General features: G+C 37.8%; 2 pseudogenes; one reads left to right on the forward strand and one right to left on the reverse strand.

Moving 5' to 3' along the window:
* Positions 1 to 5341: 5341 nt before the first annotated feature.
* On the reverse strand, positions 5342 to 7064 carry LOC110764999 (berberine bridge enzyme-like 7 pseudogene; annotated as a pseudogene).
* Positions 7065 to 15583: 8519 nt separating this feature from the next.
* On the forward strand, positions 15584 to 18337 carry LOC148295240 (berberine bridge enzyme-like 7 pseudogene; annotated as a pseudogene).
* Positions 18338 to 20293: the final 1956 nt, after the last annotated feature.

Below are 20293 nucleotides of genomic sequence, written 5' to 3' on the forward strand. Positions count from 1 at the left end.
TAAATAGCTAGATGCAGATTCATGTTTCAAATGCAGTTTTTCAAAAAGAAATCAATTAGAAAAACCCATAGATGAAATATATGGTTCACTCTTGAGGAAGAAGAAGAGAAAGATGGCAAGCCATTCTTTCCAAAACTTCCACACAAAAGAGACGGACGCCAAAAGAGGAATTCACTAGCCTTTACAGACAAAAGAATCCCTTAGGTCAGAATGACAAATGGCAGCAGAGAGAGAAAAGAGAATAGGACAAAACAGTTGGTTAACTAGCTGGAAATCCTACTGAGCAAGGATGACTAGTCATCATTTATGAAAACAGTTTAATGCATGATATGCAATGCATGATTTACCTTTGTCAATTTGCTTGAACCTCCATAGGATAGATGATAGTTAAGAACACCTAGAGATGCTATTCTTAATCTAAACTTTGAGCTTGATAAATACAATAAAAATTCTATTACAAAATTGTCAAGGGAAGCCAAAAGAATTAATCAAAATTCATACATTAACAATCTCCCCATTTTTGGCTTTCCTTGACAACACTCTCTCAAAAACACTCAACCCAAAACCAAACCTAAGGAGATGATGAAATGAAGTACCTGCAAAACAGCAACCAAACTTCCAGGCACAAGACAAGCATATTATATCACAGAAATTTTAATTTTAAGCAATATGCAATATGTGCAATAAGGGAGTTGAGAGTGTTCTCCCCCTTGTTGATAAGGAAAGTGCAAAAAGGCAAGGAAGCAGAAACAACACATAGAGGGATTAAACACAGGGCAGAAAATCTGATTTTAACAAGGGTAAAAACACAAGGCATATATTGATTACAAATCACATAACATCTGTTCAAATCAGTACAACACAACTCCCCCTAACAAGATGCACAGACTATCCAAGCAAAAACAAAGAAACCCACAATGTGATTACAAAAATAAACTTCCAACCTGCCCAAAACGGACTCCCCCTATCTAGGACACTACCTATAAGATCAATGTAGCTAGAAAATAAGAGAATCATCAGAGGCATCAGAATCAACAGAAGCATCAGAGTCCTCAGGAGTAGGAGCAGGTTGAGTATCCACATCAGCAGCAGCAGCAGAAGACGTAGAGGATGGAATGAGGCTCAAAAGATGCTGAATGTGCTTCTCCTTGGCAGCAAGCTGAGCTCTGAGAGAGGCATTTTCAGAAGTGGATGACACAGAGGTGTGAAAGGTTCTTGAAACCTTTTGGCTAAGGGCAACAGATGCCTTGCCAAACGGAGCAATGGGAGGATTCCACTGATCAGAATCAAGAAAGGACACCTGGTTGCGCTCACAGAGAAGCTGGATAAAACAGGGGAAGACAAGAGTCCCCTTGTGTTTCGTACCATGACCTATGGTTTTGCCAAGAATAGCATGATAAAGAATATCCCCAAAGGGAATTTTATCATGATTCACCATTGAAATCATAAGTTGACAGGCAGCCAAGGTGGGATTTGAATTATTTCCAGTGGGGAGAACATTATGACGAATAAAATCCCAAAGAAACTTGTAGAATGGTGACAGATAAGACTTAATAGGAAGGCCTTTAGAAGTCAGAGGCATAGACTGATCAGTATAAGCCATGGTTTTAAACAAATCAATATTATACTGAGAAGAAACACCAGCAAACTTCTCAGAATTAAAACCAGGGCAAGACCTAAACCCTAAAACCCGATTGATGACAGATGGTTTCAGAGTAATGGGCACAAACCGAACAACAATCTGATAGTTTGACCCCTTAGGATCAGCAGGAAAATTTGAGTAAAATTCATTAATTATAGAAGAGTGAAACTTACCAGAGAGAGCATTGAGAGAATGAAGATGATAGTGCTCAAAAATCTGAGTGGCAGATGCTTGGGCTGCCAAGGGGAGAGCATCAATTTGGTAAGACCTCTCAGGCACAAATTTCCTTTTAGAGATAACACCATCAAAGAACAAGGCTGCCTCAGGGGACACAAATGGAGAGGATTCTCCAACAGGAATAGAGGAAGAAGAACGGGTCCTAGGAACCCTAAGAATGGAAGGAATGAAATCCACTATGTTATTGGATTTCGATTTGGAGCGACGCTTGTAAGAGAGGAGGGGTTTCTAAGAAGACATGGGTCATGCCGGAAGAGAAGTGAAGAAAACAGAGAAAAGAAACAAAGAGTAGAACGAACACGACAAAGAGAGAGAAAAAGATATGGAAAGAAAGAAAATATTTGTGGACCCAAAAACAGAGAAGAAGGCGACAGAAAGAGAAAGGAAATCAGAAAAAGAAGAAGCAAGGACTCAAAAGGGTTTCGTTTCTTATTTTAGCGGCTGAAAGAGACAAACTGAAAAGAACTGCAAAAAAGAAGACCTAAAAAGGAAAAAGAGAAAACTGACCCAATTAAAAAGAAACGCTCAAACCAAAACAAAGAAAAAAAAAACGCTAAAAGGAAAAAAATAAAAAAATAACCGCTAAAATGAAAAGGTCGTATCGGGTAGGAGAAAAAAAAACTGATGACTAGTCAACCACAAAGATGATGACTAGTCAACTAATGCAATATCAGGACAAGCATCCAACACAACATAACCAGATGACTAGTCAACCATAAGCATAGATGACTAGTCAACTAAAGCAATATCATGACAAGCACCATATTTAGTATCGACCCTGTGAAAGACATGGTTTTCGTCTAAAAACACAAGCATGAACTGGCAAATAACTCAAGTGATCAAAGATGCATTAGCAAAATATCCTAGACCAAGTCTTCAAGCACATGAGTTAAAACAAATAGAAGAAATAAACAGAAAAGTCATATGCAGGGAACATAAGCAAACAACGCTGAGAGAGAGAGAGTATAAAGTGCATCTAATGCTCAGAGACAAGGCACATTTTGGAATATGGGGTTCAGAGCTAAGGGACACACAAGATGATATCTTATCTCTCTTGGAGAGACCAGTATACAATGAAAATTTAAGACATGATCAGAGTAGGCCCAAATGGCAAGTATCATCACTCTCTATTGACAAAATATGGTAAGATTTATGTTGATTCACTTGCACATCCCAGACAAAAGTGCTTAAATGGCCCAATTTTACAGCTCTTTACTCTAGATGCTTCAAACATAACACCTTTTACCTTCCTAGAGCCGTGACTACATTGGTCACACTTCCTTTTATTTTATTTTATTTATGTATATATATATATATATATATATATATATATATATATATATATATTTTGTGAATGTGAAATCACTGAATAGATTGGCTAAGAGAGTGAGATAAGCTAAGAGACAATAACAATGATAGTCCAAAAGAGAAACATAGACACTTGGCTCACCAAGAGGATAAGATAGCACAAGGTAAGTCTCAACTAATAGCTCTAAACAAGAAAGGGGGTTGTGCACAAATCAAGTAAAGCACAAGAAGCAGTCAAACTTCACACTATCATTGCACAAATTTAACGACACAAACAAGACACAACAACACAACAATCAAGAAAACACACAGAGCATGCCACAAAGTACCTGTAGCCCTAGAAGATTACTAGTGAAAACCTAGGCACTTAGAAGGACCCGTCAATCTAGGCATCCCCTGTGCTAGCAACAAATATGGTGAAAGTGTCTAAAGTCATCATTATCAAGTAAACAGCAAACAGCAGATAAAGATGACTAGTTAACCACCAAGAACACAAACCCAGAAAAATTTACAAATATGCAAAACAGAATTTGTTTACCCAGAAACCCACCATTGGGAAAAACTAGGAGTCATCAACCGACTAGGCAATCCACTAAGTGGAAAAAGATTCTTACAAAGGAATACAAGCAAGCTCAAGCAAAACCTAGATCTATTTAGGAAGATGAGCTATACCTCCTTTGTGCAATCTTCTTCTCCAACTTAGCAAAGCTTGAAGCTTAGTTCTTCATGGCAATGGCAGCTCCTTCTTCAGCTCGTTCATCCTATGGCATTAGCTTGCAAGCTCCAACTCAGACCGAAACCAAAATTTGGATTCAAAGGAGAATGACCAATTTCTTCAAGAAACCATACTCTTGAAGAAATCAGTCTTGAATCTGACCTAGATATAGATGAGAGAATGATTTGAATAGCTAGATGCAGATTCATGTTTCAAATGCAGTTTTTCAAAAAGAAATCAATTAGAAAAACTCATAGATGAAATATATGGTTCACTCTTGAGGAAGAAGAAGAGAAAGATGGCAAGCCATTCTTTCCAAAACTTCCACACAAAAGAGACGGACGCCAAAAGAGGAATTCACTAGCCTTTACAGACAAAAGAATCTCTTAGGTCAGAATGACACATGGCAGCAGAGAGAGAAAAGAGAATAGGACAAAACAGTTGGTTAACCAGCTGGAAATCCTACTGAGCAAGGATGACTAGTCATCATTTATGAAAACAGTTTAATGCATGATATGCAATCCATGATTTACCTTTGTCAATTTGCTTGAACCTCCATAGGATAGATGATAGTTAAGAACACCTAGAGATGCTATTCTTAATCTAAACTTTGAGCTTGATAAATACAATAAAAATCCTATTACAAAATTATCATGGGAAGCCAAAAGAATTAATCAAAATTCATACATTAACACAAATTAAAAATTATATATTTTTAAATGATCGAATAAAATAAAATCAATAAAGTTAATTACAATCAGAATTATACAATGAAAGTGGTTTCAAAGAGATCAAATTTGAATATATATAAATAACTAAAATTAATTAAAAAAATTTCTTTGGTTAGTGACAATATTATATTAACACTTTTTTCTGAAGAATTGGAAGTTGAGATTGGATGAGAACACATCAAAGCACGTCCTTTTCAGGTTATTGCAGATGCTCTTATGGACCAATCAGCTCAACAAGAAACTACCATTAATCCCAATAAATGTAACTTTTCTTAACATTGAAAAGTTGTTTTATTTCCTCAAGTTCAAAATTTCCATGTCCCAAGAACATTATTGCAAAGTTGTAAGGGGTCTCTTTCAACAAGCCTATGCATATCAAACGTGAATGTTAAAGGAATTAGGTTAAGCAATATTCTACACGATTAGGTAATTAGGTTAAAAAATTCAAAATTTGAGTAATAGCTAACTGCTTACATACAAACCGCATGACATATTGCTTTCCCAATATCGGGCATAGCCGTCATAGTAGAGGTTGTATGGATAAGGTGACGTTGTTGGCTGATTGCTAAGAACATTGTCACCTTTTATGAATGAACATCCCAAAAATAAGTCTTTTGTACATATATATGATGGCTGATGGATAAGATTCAAACAAGTTCGAGGTGGCTTATTCTTATTGTAGACTATGCTTTATTTTCCAATACATCAAATCAATATTACAAGCATCAATAGCATTATCTAGGATCACTAGCCAGACTCATACATGTTCATTGTTAAACCTTCCAATCTCTCTCTAAATAGGTGGGATACTTTGTTCATGCTTGAAAAAGTCGTGAGGATCAACCATGGTTTTCACACGCACCAATCTTTCGAAGTTACCTTTAAAATACTTGCTTCCGTAAACTCTAGCAGTTAGAAGGTTACTTTGGTTGTACAGATTGGCGCCAATGTCGAGATCCCTATAGTTTTGGAAGGCCTCTCTCGGGTTCCTGGAGACAAATGGAGTCATCTTTTCATACAACTTTCTTGTTAAGTGAATGTACCTGTTGGCGGCCTCAATCCCTTCGTCTTGATACCACCACGTATAGTATTCAAACATATATAGGTTTCCAGCTCTGTGAGGGTATGGAGTTGCTGACGCAGAAATCTCACTCATTCTTCCACCATGAGGGTTCCATTCTATCCATATATTCCCTATCTCAAGCATCGCCTTAATTAAACATGTATTCTATAACTTTTTTTGGAATTGGTTTCTTCACATAGTCAGACTTAGCTTTGAAGAAGTGTATTGGTTTGGCTGTCTGGTTGAGAAGAATAGTTATTGGGGTTCCAAGTGGGAATTCAGCCCAGAATAAAGCGGATTCAATCCAACTCACTTCATGACAGTCTTTTCGTCTTAAACCCAATTCAGGGAATGTCTCGTTCATCAATGGAAGAAGCTTGTCAGTTTGTCCCAAAAAATGACCAATGAATGATACTTCCGCAGTCTTCTTGCCCTCAGTATTATTCTCGATTTCTGGCCTTGCTCTCAGGAATAGGTCTTTAGGGAACACGGGTGCTACAAATTGCCACTTATAAAGGACATCTGTAACGCCTTGCTCTAAAGTCTTTGTAACGTTGAACACGGTCACTTTTTCTGGAACTCGAACAAGTTTGAGTTTCCATGAAAGAATGACTCCAAAGCTAGCTCCTCCACCTCCTCTAAGGGCCCAGAAAATGTCTTCTCCCATAGACTTTCTATCAAGGATTCTACCATTTGCATCAACTAGTTTAGCATCAATGATATTGTCGACGCTAAGGCCGTATTTTCTCATCATATTCCCATAGCCTCCACCACTAAAGTGGCCACCAGCACCGACAGTTGGACAAACCCCAGCAGGAAACCCATGAACCTTGGATTTCTCAGCAATTTTATAATAGGTTTCGCCAAGAGTAGCTCCAGACTCAACCCAAGCGCTCTCATCCTCGACATTAACATCAACGGATTGGAAATGAAACATGTCCAGAACGACAAAGGGAACATGCGATACGTACGATAGACCCTCAAAGTCGTGGCCACCACTTCGGATTCTAATTTGCAATCCATGTTGTTTTGCACAAACAATAGTTCCCTGCACATGAGATTCTTGCTTGGCTGCTACAATGGCCAGAGGTTTTGGAGTTGCAGGGCTTGAAAATCTGCGGTTTTTAATGCGTGCCATCAAAATGGATCGAAAAGAGGTGTTTTGAGGGGTGTAAACGGCTTCAAAGATTGGGCGGCCAGAATGAAACATTTTTGGAAGGCATTCGAGAAAGCCATTAATGGGAACTGGCTCTGAAGTTGCCCATGATAGTGAGAGTGATGAAAGGATTGAGAGGATGAGCAGCGCTAGTGGAGAGTTTGGAAACTTCATTGTCATAATTTGTTGGGGGTTTTGGCTTTCTTAGTTTCAATATTCTTGGCAGTGTGACAAATTGAACAAAACCTTGCAGTATTTATAATGAAACCAAAGCACCCAACTTTGAATATCTACTTATTTTTTCGCATGGTATTTATTCGTCAATGACTTGTATCAGAAGAGAAACCCAAAGGAAAGAGATGGAGAAATTAAAGAAGATGAGAATTTTTGTCTATTGCGCACACTGATTTCAGATAATTAAGCTTATCCTCAGACTAAGAATTTTATAAACAGAATCAATACATGCCTGACACGTGTGTGTCTACTCTTTGAATAATGGTACTGGTGGATGGAGGATGTAGACATTTCTGGCCATAGAGATTTCATCTTCACCAGAGATACAGAATACGTACTTAGGTCACCTCATAGATATATTTGAGTAAGCATTTTTTATTTGGGGTGATAGGTGATTTTAAAAAAAATTTAGGAAGCCCAGTCCGTTTGGTAACATATGAGAAAATCACTTATTATTTAAAATTGTCATTCATTTTGTTTTCTCATTTGGAACCTGGGAAAAGACCACACCCAATTGTTTAAAGTCTGTGGATAACCAGGGAAATAGCTACAATTTGGTAAGCAATTCATTTGGTTTGCTTTAAAATTTGTTGTGATTTTGAAAATCATTATCTGGGTTTTTGTTTACTGCCTTCTGTTGCCTAAAAACTTTAATTGTTATTGTATTTTGTTTACTTTTAATCAGCTACTTTCTTTATGTTCCGGCTTCCATAAGTTATTTTATATATTTATTGCTTCCTATTGGGGTTTTACTCTGTATCTAGTAGCTTTGATTGAAAATCTTGTACATTCTTGAATGGTCATGAGTTTGGTTGGTTGAACTTTTGTTTCTCCTTTGATATATTTTTGTTATGACCATATTATTGACAATATATTTATTTTTAATGGAAACTTTATTTATTTTATAATTAAAATAAAATTTAGAGTGTGATGGAAACATATTTAATACCAAAAAAAATATAAGATAAAGTGATGGGTATGTTTACGTATCAATAATGAGTATGGGAGGAAAGGGAATGATTTCCATTCCTGATTTCCCCTGCCTTTACTTGCCATCAGGAATGAAAAAAGGGAGATTCACTATTATAACCAATATAGGAGCCCAAATTATATAAAAAACCCTATATGAAATAGACTTTAGAAACACACCTAAAGCCCATTTAGAACATAACAAAAAGACTTTTAACTTCTTTTAAATTACAAAACTGCCATTGATTTCTTAAAACAAATCCAACCCCAAAACCTCATAAAAAAATCCCAAAACACTTAATAGGGTATCAAAGTAATTTAATTATCAAAATTAAATTCAATAGGGTCAGCTATCATTTTGTGGGTTTTTTTTGGGTTTTTTTATAGAAATTAAATGGTGTATGGTTTATTTATAGTTTTAGTGCTAAGAATGGGTATATGACTAAATATCTCATGAAAAAATAAGTGGACCCCACCTCAAAATCCGTAATCACATCCCTTCAAAACTAGGTATCAGATCAACTAGAGGGGAGTAGTTGATACGATTCCCATTCCTGTTTTCTCTTAATAACTTCTAACAATACCCTTATCACTTTATCATAATTCCAAAACACCCCAAACCCTAAAAAAAAAATAAAAACTCACGCCAAGAAGTTCCAAGACGCTCCAACTTCTTTTTCACGTTAGCGTTGCAGACACAACCTCTCAGAAGCAGCAGCAACGCATTCTGCTATGTAAGTCATTTTATCTATATATCTATCTTCTTCTTCTTCTATCTTCTGTCTTCACATTCATCACAAAACAAAGTACGGTCATGGATAAAGACTTTTTTGGAGATTATATATCTCTTTTTTGGTAGTATGAAGATTATGCATGTTATTATTATTTGATTGTTTACTATTTACATAGGTGAAAGATGTATATTTATTGGAGTTTTTTTTTTTTTTTTTTTTTTTTTTTGTTTTTTTTTTTTTGAAATTGGCTCTAGACAAAGGTGTTATTAACATTATCATTGAACTAGGCTCTTACTTGTTCAGCATATTGATTCCTCATGTTTACATCGCTTTACTGGTTTGCTGCAGGATTAGTTTGGTCTCCTTAACGAATTTGAGAATTATATATGTGTTGTGATGAAAATGTGCAGGACATTTTAGTAATCAAATTAATTTGGATTCTGATTCATGAAAATTAGTAAACAATCACAATGGGAATCAACCCCATTCTTTTGCTAATTCCATATGTTTAGTAAACAGCTTAATGAGAATGATTCTTCCCATACCGATTCAGTAGTTCCCCGATTCCTAAATTCTTTGATTCCTTACTTTCTCTATTATTGATACGTAAACATGCCCTGAAAGTGCTTTTCCTTTTACCAAACAATTGAACAAAAAAGCCAATTCAACATAATGCCCTTTTTAGTCATTATACACAGCTTACAGCATGTTCACAAAAAAAAAAAAAAAAAAAAAAAAAAAAAACCAAACAGTCAGAAACTGATTATTGTACAAACAACACTTATAAAAAAAAAAAAAAAGTTTACCAAACGTCTAAACTGCTTTCTCTTACAGCAAATCTGACAACGATTATTTTCACAGCACAGCAATACCAAACTGACCCTGAGCACGTGGATTTCAAAATCAGTGCACCCGATGGATACCTACGTAGTGAAACTTTCTTATGTTTTCCTGTCTTTTCAATGAGTTTTGGAACTATTATCCGGTTGAATTTTAATTTTTCTTTGGTTTGATCCAAAAATTGGCTTGATTTTGTAATTACATGAGATTTTGTTTTGAGAAAGATTTTTTCTTTTTGAACCTGAAACTACTAATATGCAAATTAATGTCATTTTCCACTGAGTTAGATCCCATTGGTGTTTTAACAATAAAAAATGATGAGCATTTGTAGCGTGAAGCATTTGAGTTTCTAAGTATGACCATATCGCTAGCGTGGAGGAAATTAAAAATTTCTAAAAAAGTAGGCCACGGTCCTTTCTGTAAATTTTTTCTAGCCTCACACGTAAAGTATCTGTGGACACAATAAGCCAAACCCATTTGATATGGGATTTGCCTATGTGGTCCAGGATTTCAAATAATTGAATCGCAGGGTTTTTCACCAACTGCAAATGTGCCCATATGTTAAACATAAATTTGCTACCTTGCATGCATTGCTTATTTTCTTCCTTTGATGTGACATCTCCCCCAAAAAGACAGAAAGAGAAGACGAGTCCAATCTGCTCTCTCCATTTTTCTTGTCCTTTTTCTATGTTCCTTTTCTAATTTCTTCACACGTGCTCGTCTACTTAACTCTAATATATGCATTCCAATTAATAAGATGTGGATCTCAAGAACAAACTATCATTTCTGCAATAAATGGAATATTTTCTTAGCATCAGGATCAGATGACACACATTTTTGACACACATCATGACACACCTTATTAACCATTAGATTTAAAGAGATTGGGCGATTAAGATTGAATATGTTATTTAATACTGATTTTAAAAAGTATTAATTTACATTGGAATCAACACTTAAAGCCGTCATGAATGTTTCTAGATTTTATAATTAAAAAAAAAATCTCCATCATTTTAATTTCCTTCTAATTCAAACTTTTAATGACAGTTTAAAAGTTAGGAGGTATTCAATTTATATTTTTTAAGAGTTTGTAAAAATATAGTGGTATTCAATTGTGACTTTTAAAAAGTAGTTAAAAATTTCATGGTATCCAGTTATGACTTTTAAAAAACTTACTAAAATTTGTCCATTCAATCACCCTCCCGTAACATTTACATTTCTACATCCTTCCCTCTTACTTGTCGGAATTTGCTAGAATAAAAAATGCATGTTCTTTGCATCTCAAAGCACCACATTGCATTTCAAAATGAATCTGGCCATAAACTTATAACTAATGGTGCGTTTACTAATCAGGAATTGAATTCCATTTATGGAGGATTCCTGTGTTTACTTCACATCAAAGAATTAAAAAGTAAGTGGGCCCATACAAAATTAGGAATTGAATTCCTGATTTTGGAGGAGTTCAATTCTTGGGTGAGAGGTGATATTCTAATTCCTGGAGAACTAACCTATTATGAATTCATCTTTTTTACTCATTATATCCTCACACATTTTCAAAATTCCAAATTTGCCATATACTTTAATCAAACAACAAGGACATTTTAGTAATTAGAACCACTCCTACCCTAATTCCATATTGTTTAGCAAACAACTTCAATAGGACTCCGGAATTTAACTCCCCTAAATCTAGATGGTTTAGTAAACAACTTCAATAGGAATCCGGAATCTAATTCTCTTCAATCCAACTCCTCCTCAATTCAATTTCTCATAATCCAATTACGGATTAGTACATGTCATAAGCATAAAAATAGTTATAAGAATTGAGCGAGAGTTGACATGAAAGGACATTGTCCGGTTCTGACTAATATTTCAGAGTTGTTAATGGTGTCTCCCATTAAAAAAATAATAAAAAATTACATTCTTTTGTTACCGTTTGGTCGTGGGAAATGCTCCGGTTAAGTACTCTGTGTTTTTTTTACCAAATGTCCTTGAATTGAAATTTGGAATTGCATAATATCAAAATCTGCTGCCCATGATAGATACGTAAGTAATATTTCAATCTGAAATTTATAGGGAAAAAAATAGAAAGAGAAGACTTTGCTTGAGCTTGATTTGACGAATCCGGATCTGCTGTCTCCATTTTCCATGTCCTTATCTGTTCCTTCCCTAATTTCTTGATATGTGTTCATCTACTTACCTCCCATATTTGCATTACAATTTACAAGATGTTGATCTCAAGAACAAACTACCATTTATCCAATAAATGTAATATTTTCTTAATATTTGGGAGTTTGAATCATAGAACAAATATCATTTTTGGACTGGGAAGGAACTGTGGTATTTACACACTGATTCTCCAATATAAAACACCCTAGCTAATTTTATGCACATATAAGTTGCTTGAATATGTATATATATTATTACGTTGCAATTTCTCAATATCCTTGAACCTGTTTTCTTTGTTCTTTAACCGATGAGTTAATTATGATGTTGCAAGTTTCCAACCAATTAATTTTAACGTTGCAAGTTCTGGACTAATTAATTCTGGTTTTATTATTCTGAATAAAGCTTACTCCATAGGAGCAATTGTTGTTTGATTGAGATCAAAATATATTGGAGTTGAAGAAATTTCAAAAACGATGAAGGAACCAAGCCCTGCAATAATACCCTTCATTATTGTTTCATTCCTCTTGCTCTGCTGTACAGTTCATTCTGTTGGAAAATGGCTCACATTTAGTATGCAAGTGAAGGAGTGAGCGACCGGTCGCAAGGTTTGGGCGACCGGTCGTTTTTACACAGATTCGAAGTCTGGAGCAAATGCATGGGGCGACCGGTCGCTAGTTCTTTGCGACCGGTCGCAGGAAACATGAGCGACCGGTCGCGTGCCATTTGCGACCGGTCGTAAAGAAGCAGAATCGAAACTGAAGCCTCAGTCCAAAAGCGACCGGTCGCCAGTTCCTGGCGACCGGTCTTCCCAGTTGTGCTGTGACGATTTCTTACGTGTTTTCAACTGTGTTTTCGGTGGCTATCGCTTTCCACACGATTGCAGGTGTTTAATGGGTCACTTCTGAGGTAAAAGAAGGTGGACTACCTGCTGTATAGTTGGGAGAGCACTCATTGCCAATTGGTTGTCTTGGTTTGGAGAATCCATTCTCCATTTTCTGGTTTTGTTGGAAGGTGGCTGAAGTGGGATTTGTTTACTTGCATGATCTGATCTTTAGTCTAAGTGGGAGACTAAAGGAAGGAACGTGGAAGACAAGATGGTGCCTTATCTTGTGTCCATTGGTTTGTGTAGGTAATGGAGATAAAGCAAGACATTATAAGATGAGAAAGCAAGTTGAAGTTAAAGGAGGTTAATCTCAGGTGGTCAAGTAGCTGGGTGCTATTGTGTTCAAAGGAGGTTAACTCACCAAGGGAGAACGTGAGAGAGAGCAATCAGTTCAAGTTTAGAGCTGAGTTGGGGTCTTGAGAGTCTAGACACAAAGGGGGGAAACACCAAGGGTTGTGAGAGTGTTTCACAAGTGCATCAAAGTGTTGAGCAAAGGGGTGTGAGAGAAAAGAGAGCTTGGGGAGAGAATAGAGTTCTAAGGGGGTTTTCTGTGTAAAACCAAAGTTGTAACTTATTCTTTCATGAAGTGAATTTCTCAAGGGGATCACCAAGAGGATGTAGGCAATTGCTGAACCTCTATAAATTCTTGTGTCACTTTGTGCTTGGTTGTTGTCTCAAGCGTGTGTGTGTGTGTGTGTGTGTGATTCATCCATCATTGTGTGTGTCACAAAGTCCATCAACAACAAGATCATTAGGGGAGTGAGTGAAAGTGTTTGTCCATTTTCACAACAAGTGGTATCAGAGCTGTGTTGGAGCAGCAAGTGCTAGTGTGTTGAAGATGGCAAGTGACAAGGAAGCTGAAGGTGGAAGTAGCTCTATGCATCAGAGGCTACCACAATCTGTCAGCATGAAGGTGGAGTTGAAGCCTTTCACAGGGAAGGAGAACTTCACACTTTGGCAAAGGAGGATGAAGTCAGCCCTTACACAACAAAATCTCAGTGTTGTCTTGGAAGGCAAAGAGAAGAAGCCGGTTACCATGACAGATGCGGAGTGGGGTGTGCTAGATGAGTTGGCTAGAGGAGCCATCGAGAACTTCATCTCCGATGAGGTGCTCATCAACGTGATGAAGGACACAGCGAAGCAAACATGGGAGAAGCTCGAAGAGATGTTTGCAGGGAAGTCGCTGTCCAACAAGCTCTTCCTCAAGGAGGAACTCCTAAATCTTCGGATGGCGGAGGAAGGAAATCTAATGGAGCATTTGAGCAGCTTCAATAGATGTGTTGCTGACTTGCAAAGAATGGATGTGTTGTATAATACGGAGGATAAGGCACTCATGTTACTAACATCCTTGCCTCCGTCTTATAAGCATTTCCGAACTACACTTATGTTCGGGAAGAGTACTTTGAATTTTGAGGAGGTGGTGCAAGATGTGATGACGCATCACAGGATGTCTCAACGTTCGGAGGAGAACTCTCAAGATGCTGGTTTGTTCGCAAGGAGTCGTTCAAGCAAGCAAGAAGGCAAGGGCAACAAAAGGAATACTAAGTCCAAGGACAATGAAGGGTGCTTCGAGTGTGGATCTATGGATCATTGGAGACGAGATTGTCCGGTATGGAAGGAGAAGTTGAACAAGATGAAGAAAGCTGGAAGTTCAGCCCACGTGTGTGATGAGGACACATGTGATGAACTCTTGACGGTTACGGATGAGAGTAACGGGGAAGTCATGGCAAGTTCTTCGTGTAAGAATTCTTCTTCAAGGTGGATTTTAGATTCCGGGTGCTCATATCATGTGTGTGCAACTAAGTTGATGTTTGACACATATGAGGATAAGGATGCATGCAAGATTATGTTGGGAGACAAAACTACATGTGAAGTTTTGGGCATAGGGACTGTGAAGATCAAGTTGCAAGGTGGTGAAGTTTGGACTCTTAGTGAGGTAAGGTTTGTACCTGCACTAAGAACGAATCTAGTCTCTCTAGGTTCTTTGGATAGAGAAGGTTGCTCTTACAAGGCCAAAGGAGGGAAGCTCATGGTCACACAAGGTTCTGTGGTGGTTATGAAGGGGGAGATTCAACCAAACAACACATACAAGCTCTTGGGTGGTGCAGAGATTTGTACCAAGGAAGAGCAAGCAACAAGTCTTAATGTCAAGGAGCCGGTCCAACATGATGTAGCTGCAAGTATGCTCAAGAGAAGTTGGGCAAGGAAGGTTAGTCAAGGTTGTATGACTAACGGTTCATCATCAAAGGTGCTTAATTTCAAAGCTGCAGAAAGTGTGGAGAGGAATATCCACAAAGGTGAAATCAAGACAAGGAATGATGGGGAGGATGTTGTTGAAGAGAAGCTTCTTGCCAAGGTGGTCATGGAAGGGACTCCATTTGAGGTGGAGCTTGACACAAGGGCTGAAGAAGGAGGGCAACAACAACAAACTCACAAAGGGGTTCTACTTGAGGTGGAGCCATCATCAATTGCAAGGTCCAAGCCCAAGGAATCCATCAAACCGTCCCTAGGTTTTGGATGGATGGACCAAGAAGTTCCAACCACGTTTCGGAGTGCTATAGGGAGCATGAAGCGGGAAAGTTGGAGAAGTGCATTGATGAAAAGAAATGTGTTCTTAAATCCAAGAGCAAGAAGTGCTAAATGGGGATTTAGTGAACAAAGGTTTGGTATGGGGTTTGCATATCAAGGGAAGTCCAAGGTTCAAGGTTCCAAGGAGGCAAGGAGCAACGAATTTGGCAAGGGGGAACTCTTTTCTGCACAAGAGGTCCATGTTACTCAAGTTTAGGCTTGGGTGGAGCACCTTCCACCAAAGGTGCATTGAGGCAAGAGGTGTATTGCCATGGTGGAGCTCTTGGAAATTACTAGAACAATTTCTAAGAGGTTGAAGAGGTTCTAGAGGTCAACAATGACTCACGGGGTGATTAAATGGTTCGCCAAGGTGGAGATTGTTGGAAAATGGCTCACATTTAGTATGCAAGTGAAGGAGTGAGCGACCGGTCGCAAGGTTTGGGCGACCGGTCGTTTTTACACAGATTCGAAGTCTGGAGCAAATGCATGGGGCGACCGGTCGCTAGTTCTTTGCGACCGGTCGCAGGAAACATGAGCGACCGGTCGCGTGCCATTTGCGACCGGTCGTAAAGAAGCAGAATCGAAACTGAAGCCTCAGTCCAAAAGCGACCGGTCGCCAGTTCCTGGCGACCGGTCTTCCCAGTTGTGCTGTGACGATTTCTTACGTGTTTTCAACTGTGTTTTCGGTGGCTATCGCTTTCCACACGATTGCAGGTGTTTAATGGGTCACTTCTGAGGTAAAAGAAGGTGGACTACCTGCTGTATAGTTGGGAGAGCACTCATTGCCAATTGGTTGTCTTGGTTTGGAGAATCCATTCTCCATTTTCTGGTTTTGTTGGAAGGTGGCTGAAGTGGGATTTGTTTACTTGCATGATCTGATCTTTAGTCTAAGTGGGAGACTAAAGGAAGGAACGTGGAAGACAAGATGGTGCCTTATCTTGTGTCCATTGGTTTGTGTAGGTAATGGAGATAAAGCAAGACATTATAAGATGAGAAAGCAAGTTGAAGTTAAAGGAGGTTAATCTCAGGTGGTCAAGTAGCTGGGTGCTATTGTGTTCAAAGGAGGTTAACTCACCAAGGGAGAACGTGAGAGAGAGCAATCAGTTCAAGTTTAGAGCTGAGTTGGGGTCTTGAGAGTCTAGACACAAAGGGGGGAAACACCAAGGGTTGTGAGAGTGTTTCACAAGTGCATCAAAGTGTTGAGCAAAGGGGTGTGAGAGAAAAGAGAGCTTGGGGAGAGAATAGAGTTCTAAGGGGGTTTTCTGTGTAAAACCAAAGTTGTAACTTATTCTTTCATGAAGTGAATTTCTCAAGGGGATCACCAAGAGGATGTAGGCAATTGCTGAACCTCTATAAATTCTTGTGTCACTTTGTGCTTGGTTGTTGTCTCAAGCGTGTGTGTGTGTGTGTGTGTGTGATTCATCCATCATTGTGTGTGTCACAAAGTCCATCAACAACAAGATCATTAGGGGAGTGAGTGAAAGTGTTTGTCCATTTTCACAACACATTCTATCATTCCTTTTTGTGCTAGTCTTGATCCACCAATAAAGACATTACCAACATCATGGACAAGTGCTTTCAATGACTCCCTCAAATTTCTTCCCAAAAAATCTCAACAAGTTCTCATTGACTTCATTCAATGCCTTGGAGAAACATCTCAGTCCAACCCTCCAATTTACACCCCTCAAAACACCTCATTTCCCCATGTGTTGTTATCACTCATTAAAAACCGCAGATACTTTACAGCTACAACTCCAAAACCTTTGGCTATTGTAGCACCCACGCATGAATCCCATGTCCAAGCAACTGTCGTTTGCGCAAAACGACACGGGTTGCAAATTAGAATCCGAAGTGGTGGCCATGATTATGAGGGCTTATCATACGTATCGGATCTTCCCTTTGTTGTTCTTGACATGTTCAATCTTCAATCCGTGGATATGAATCTTGAAGATGAGAGTGCTTGGGTTCAAGCTGGGGCTACCATTGGACAGAAAAGTAAGGTTCATGGGTTTGCAGCTGGATCTTGTCCAAGTGTTGGTATTGGTGGCCACTTTAGTGGTGGTGGGTATGGTCCACTTATGAGAAAATATGGTCTTACACTGGATAACGTTGAAGATGCTAAACTTGTGAATGTGAATGGTAGAATCCTTGATAGAAATACAACGGGAGAAGATCTTTTTTGGGCCATTAGAGGTGGTGGTGGAGCCAGCTTTGGAGTCATTCTTTCATGGAAGATCAAGTTGATTCGAGTTCCACCTAAAGTGACCATGTTCAATGTTAGAAGGAAGTTGGAAGAAGGCGCTACCGATGTGCTCCATCAATGGCAATTCGTTGCACCTAAGCTCCCTGAAGACATCTTCCTTAGAGTAGGTATACAAGTCAAGAATAGTAGCCAAGAAGGGAAGAGGACAGTGCAAGTATTATTCACTGGTCAGTTTTTGGGACAAAGTGACAAGCTTTTGCCATTGATAAATGAGCGCTTCCCTGAATTGGGTTTACAACAAAAAGATTGCTTTGAAATGAGTTGGATAGAATCCACTGTGTTCATGGCTGCTTGCCCAATTTGAACTCCAGTAGATGTTCTACTTTCTAGGCCAAAGGCGCCAGCAATCTTCTTCAAGAGCAAGTCTGACTACGTGAAAGAACCAATTCCAAAACATGGTTTCAAATCCATATGGAAGAAGCTGATTAAGATAGAGAAGGTGTGGATGCAATTGAACCCCTACGGTGGAAGGATGAGTGAGATTTCTGAGTCAGCAACTCCATTCCCTCATAGAGCTGGAAACCTATATTCGGTTCAGTACTTTATATCTTGGATGGAAGAAGGGATTAAGACCACCAATCACTATATTAAATTGTCGAGAAAATAATATAAAAGAATGGCTCCTTTTGTCTCTAAGAACCCAAGAGGGGCCTTGCAAAACTATAGGGATCTCGACATTGGTACCAACCTGCGCAACCACACAAACTTTCGCAAGGCTAGACTTTACGGAAGTATTTTAAATATAACTTTGATAGATTGGTACAAGTAAAAACAATGGTTGATCCTCAGGATTTTTTCAAGCATGAACAAAGTATTCCACCACTTTAGAGAGAGAGAACCATGAATTCCGGATTTTACTTATGCCAACGTGCAGGTTCGTTGTGATAGATATTTAATTGTTGAAAAAAATAAGCCTCCTCTTCCACTGCCACAAGCACTCCAATGCTTGTGGCAGTGGAAGAGGAAGATTTTTCATTAAGCATATTTGTTAAGCATATGCTTCATTACTTTGTGTTATGGGATGACGAAGGAACTGAGACCACCACCTCAACTTTTCAAGAAAATTGTACTAAGGAATGACTCCATTTGTCTCCAAGAGTGTCCAAGAGAGGCCTTCCAGAAATACAAGGATCTTGATATTGGTGCCAAACTTTATGGAAGCAAGTATTTTAAATGCAATTTCGGAAACTTAAACGTGTATTGGAAAGTAAAGTACATTTTTTAAATATTTTATTATTGGGGAAAATTAGAAAGTTACTTTTAGATCATATGTAATCATATGTAATAAATAAATTGAAATGTGAGAGAGTTAAACACGAATAAATAATGGTGACAAGCAAGCAAAATCAATTTGGTGACTAAAAAACGTGACTGTTGCCTTTTTTTATTTATTTTTTTTGTAGTGCTGTATTTATTTCGAGAAGAATAGCAACAGCCGAAATGCCCACCATTTGTCTTCTTCACAATTGGTTTTTGGGTTCAAGGTTTGTAATTGGTACAATTTGTCTCATTTTCTTTGTTTTATGCAATTTAATTTCAAAGACTAACTTTCTCATTTGGAGAATTTTTTTTTTATAAAATCATCGATCTTTGGATGAAAAATCAATGAAACTAAAGGTGTTTTGTGTGACAACAATTTACAACCTCAAAGGGTGTTCGTGTAATTTCAAAAACCTCAGGAAGTTTTGTGAAAGAGCCAGAAATCTCGTTTGGTTCACGAAACGGATTTGATGGGAAATCATTTCCCATGTTATTTCCCAAGGAATGGGAAATAGTGATTCCTTTCCCATGTTTGTTTTGAGTAGGAATGGAAAACAAATTTTGTTTAGTTTCCCAATTGTATCCCTATTAAAAAAAACTAAAAAGAATACCAATAGTTGTTAGATAAAAATTGTAATTATGAATTGTTAGTAAGGACAAATTAGTCAGAAAAAAAGTGTATTTAATGCTAGCCTTACTTTATCATGGGAAGGGAAAGTAAAACCCAAGAAGGAAGGAATGTTTCACTTTCCCTCCTACTTTCCCATGTGTCAGGCAATGATTTCCCATGCATGACTTACCAAACATGGAAAAGCAATTGATTTCCCATCCTCAAGATTCCTTTCCCATGAACCAAACGGGGCCTAAGAGTGTTAGTGTAAATAATTAAGTAATATTTAATTCCAAAAAGTATACGATCTATTTCATAGTTACATAAAAATCAGAATGAGAATTCAAGTAATTAACTCTGATATAATTTACTTAGGGGAAAATGTTATGTTTAAGGTACGGCAAGAAATCAAATAGATTCGCAGAAAGAAATAAACAATGATTATACATGCACTCGCCATCTGATTTGGCAAGAAAACCAATCGTTACTTTTCAACTTTATTGTGTTACCCTAATTACTTGGTCAGGGTGGCCTTAATTGGGAAGGAACTTACTAGTTGCTAAAAAAATTTATATTCCAGGCCAATCACTTTATTGTGTTAGTCAAGACATAAACAAGACATAGACAGCTTTCCTAAAACAAGGAAAAGCTTGTCTATCACATTTCCACTTTTCCATGTTTATAGAAACACTTTTCCATGTTTACATTTCCATGTTTTAGGGAAACACAAATCCTGGAAATAATCCTTGCTTTGTGATCTTGTTTGTAACTAATAGTTAGCTAGCTACATTTGTATAAATCTCCTCAAGATAGTAATACAAGCAGCTGATTGGAATTCTCTGCAAAACATATCATATCTCATATTCTCCACACTCTCAATTACACTATCTTTGGCATGGTATCAGAGCAATCGA

This window comes from Prunus avium, chromosome 4 (assembly GCF_965620075.1).
Source record: "Prunus avium chromosome 4, drPruAviu1.hap1.1, whole genome shotgun sequence".
NCBI lineage: Eukaryota > Viridiplantae > Streptophyta > Magnoliopsida > Rosales > Rosaceae > Prunus > Prunus avium.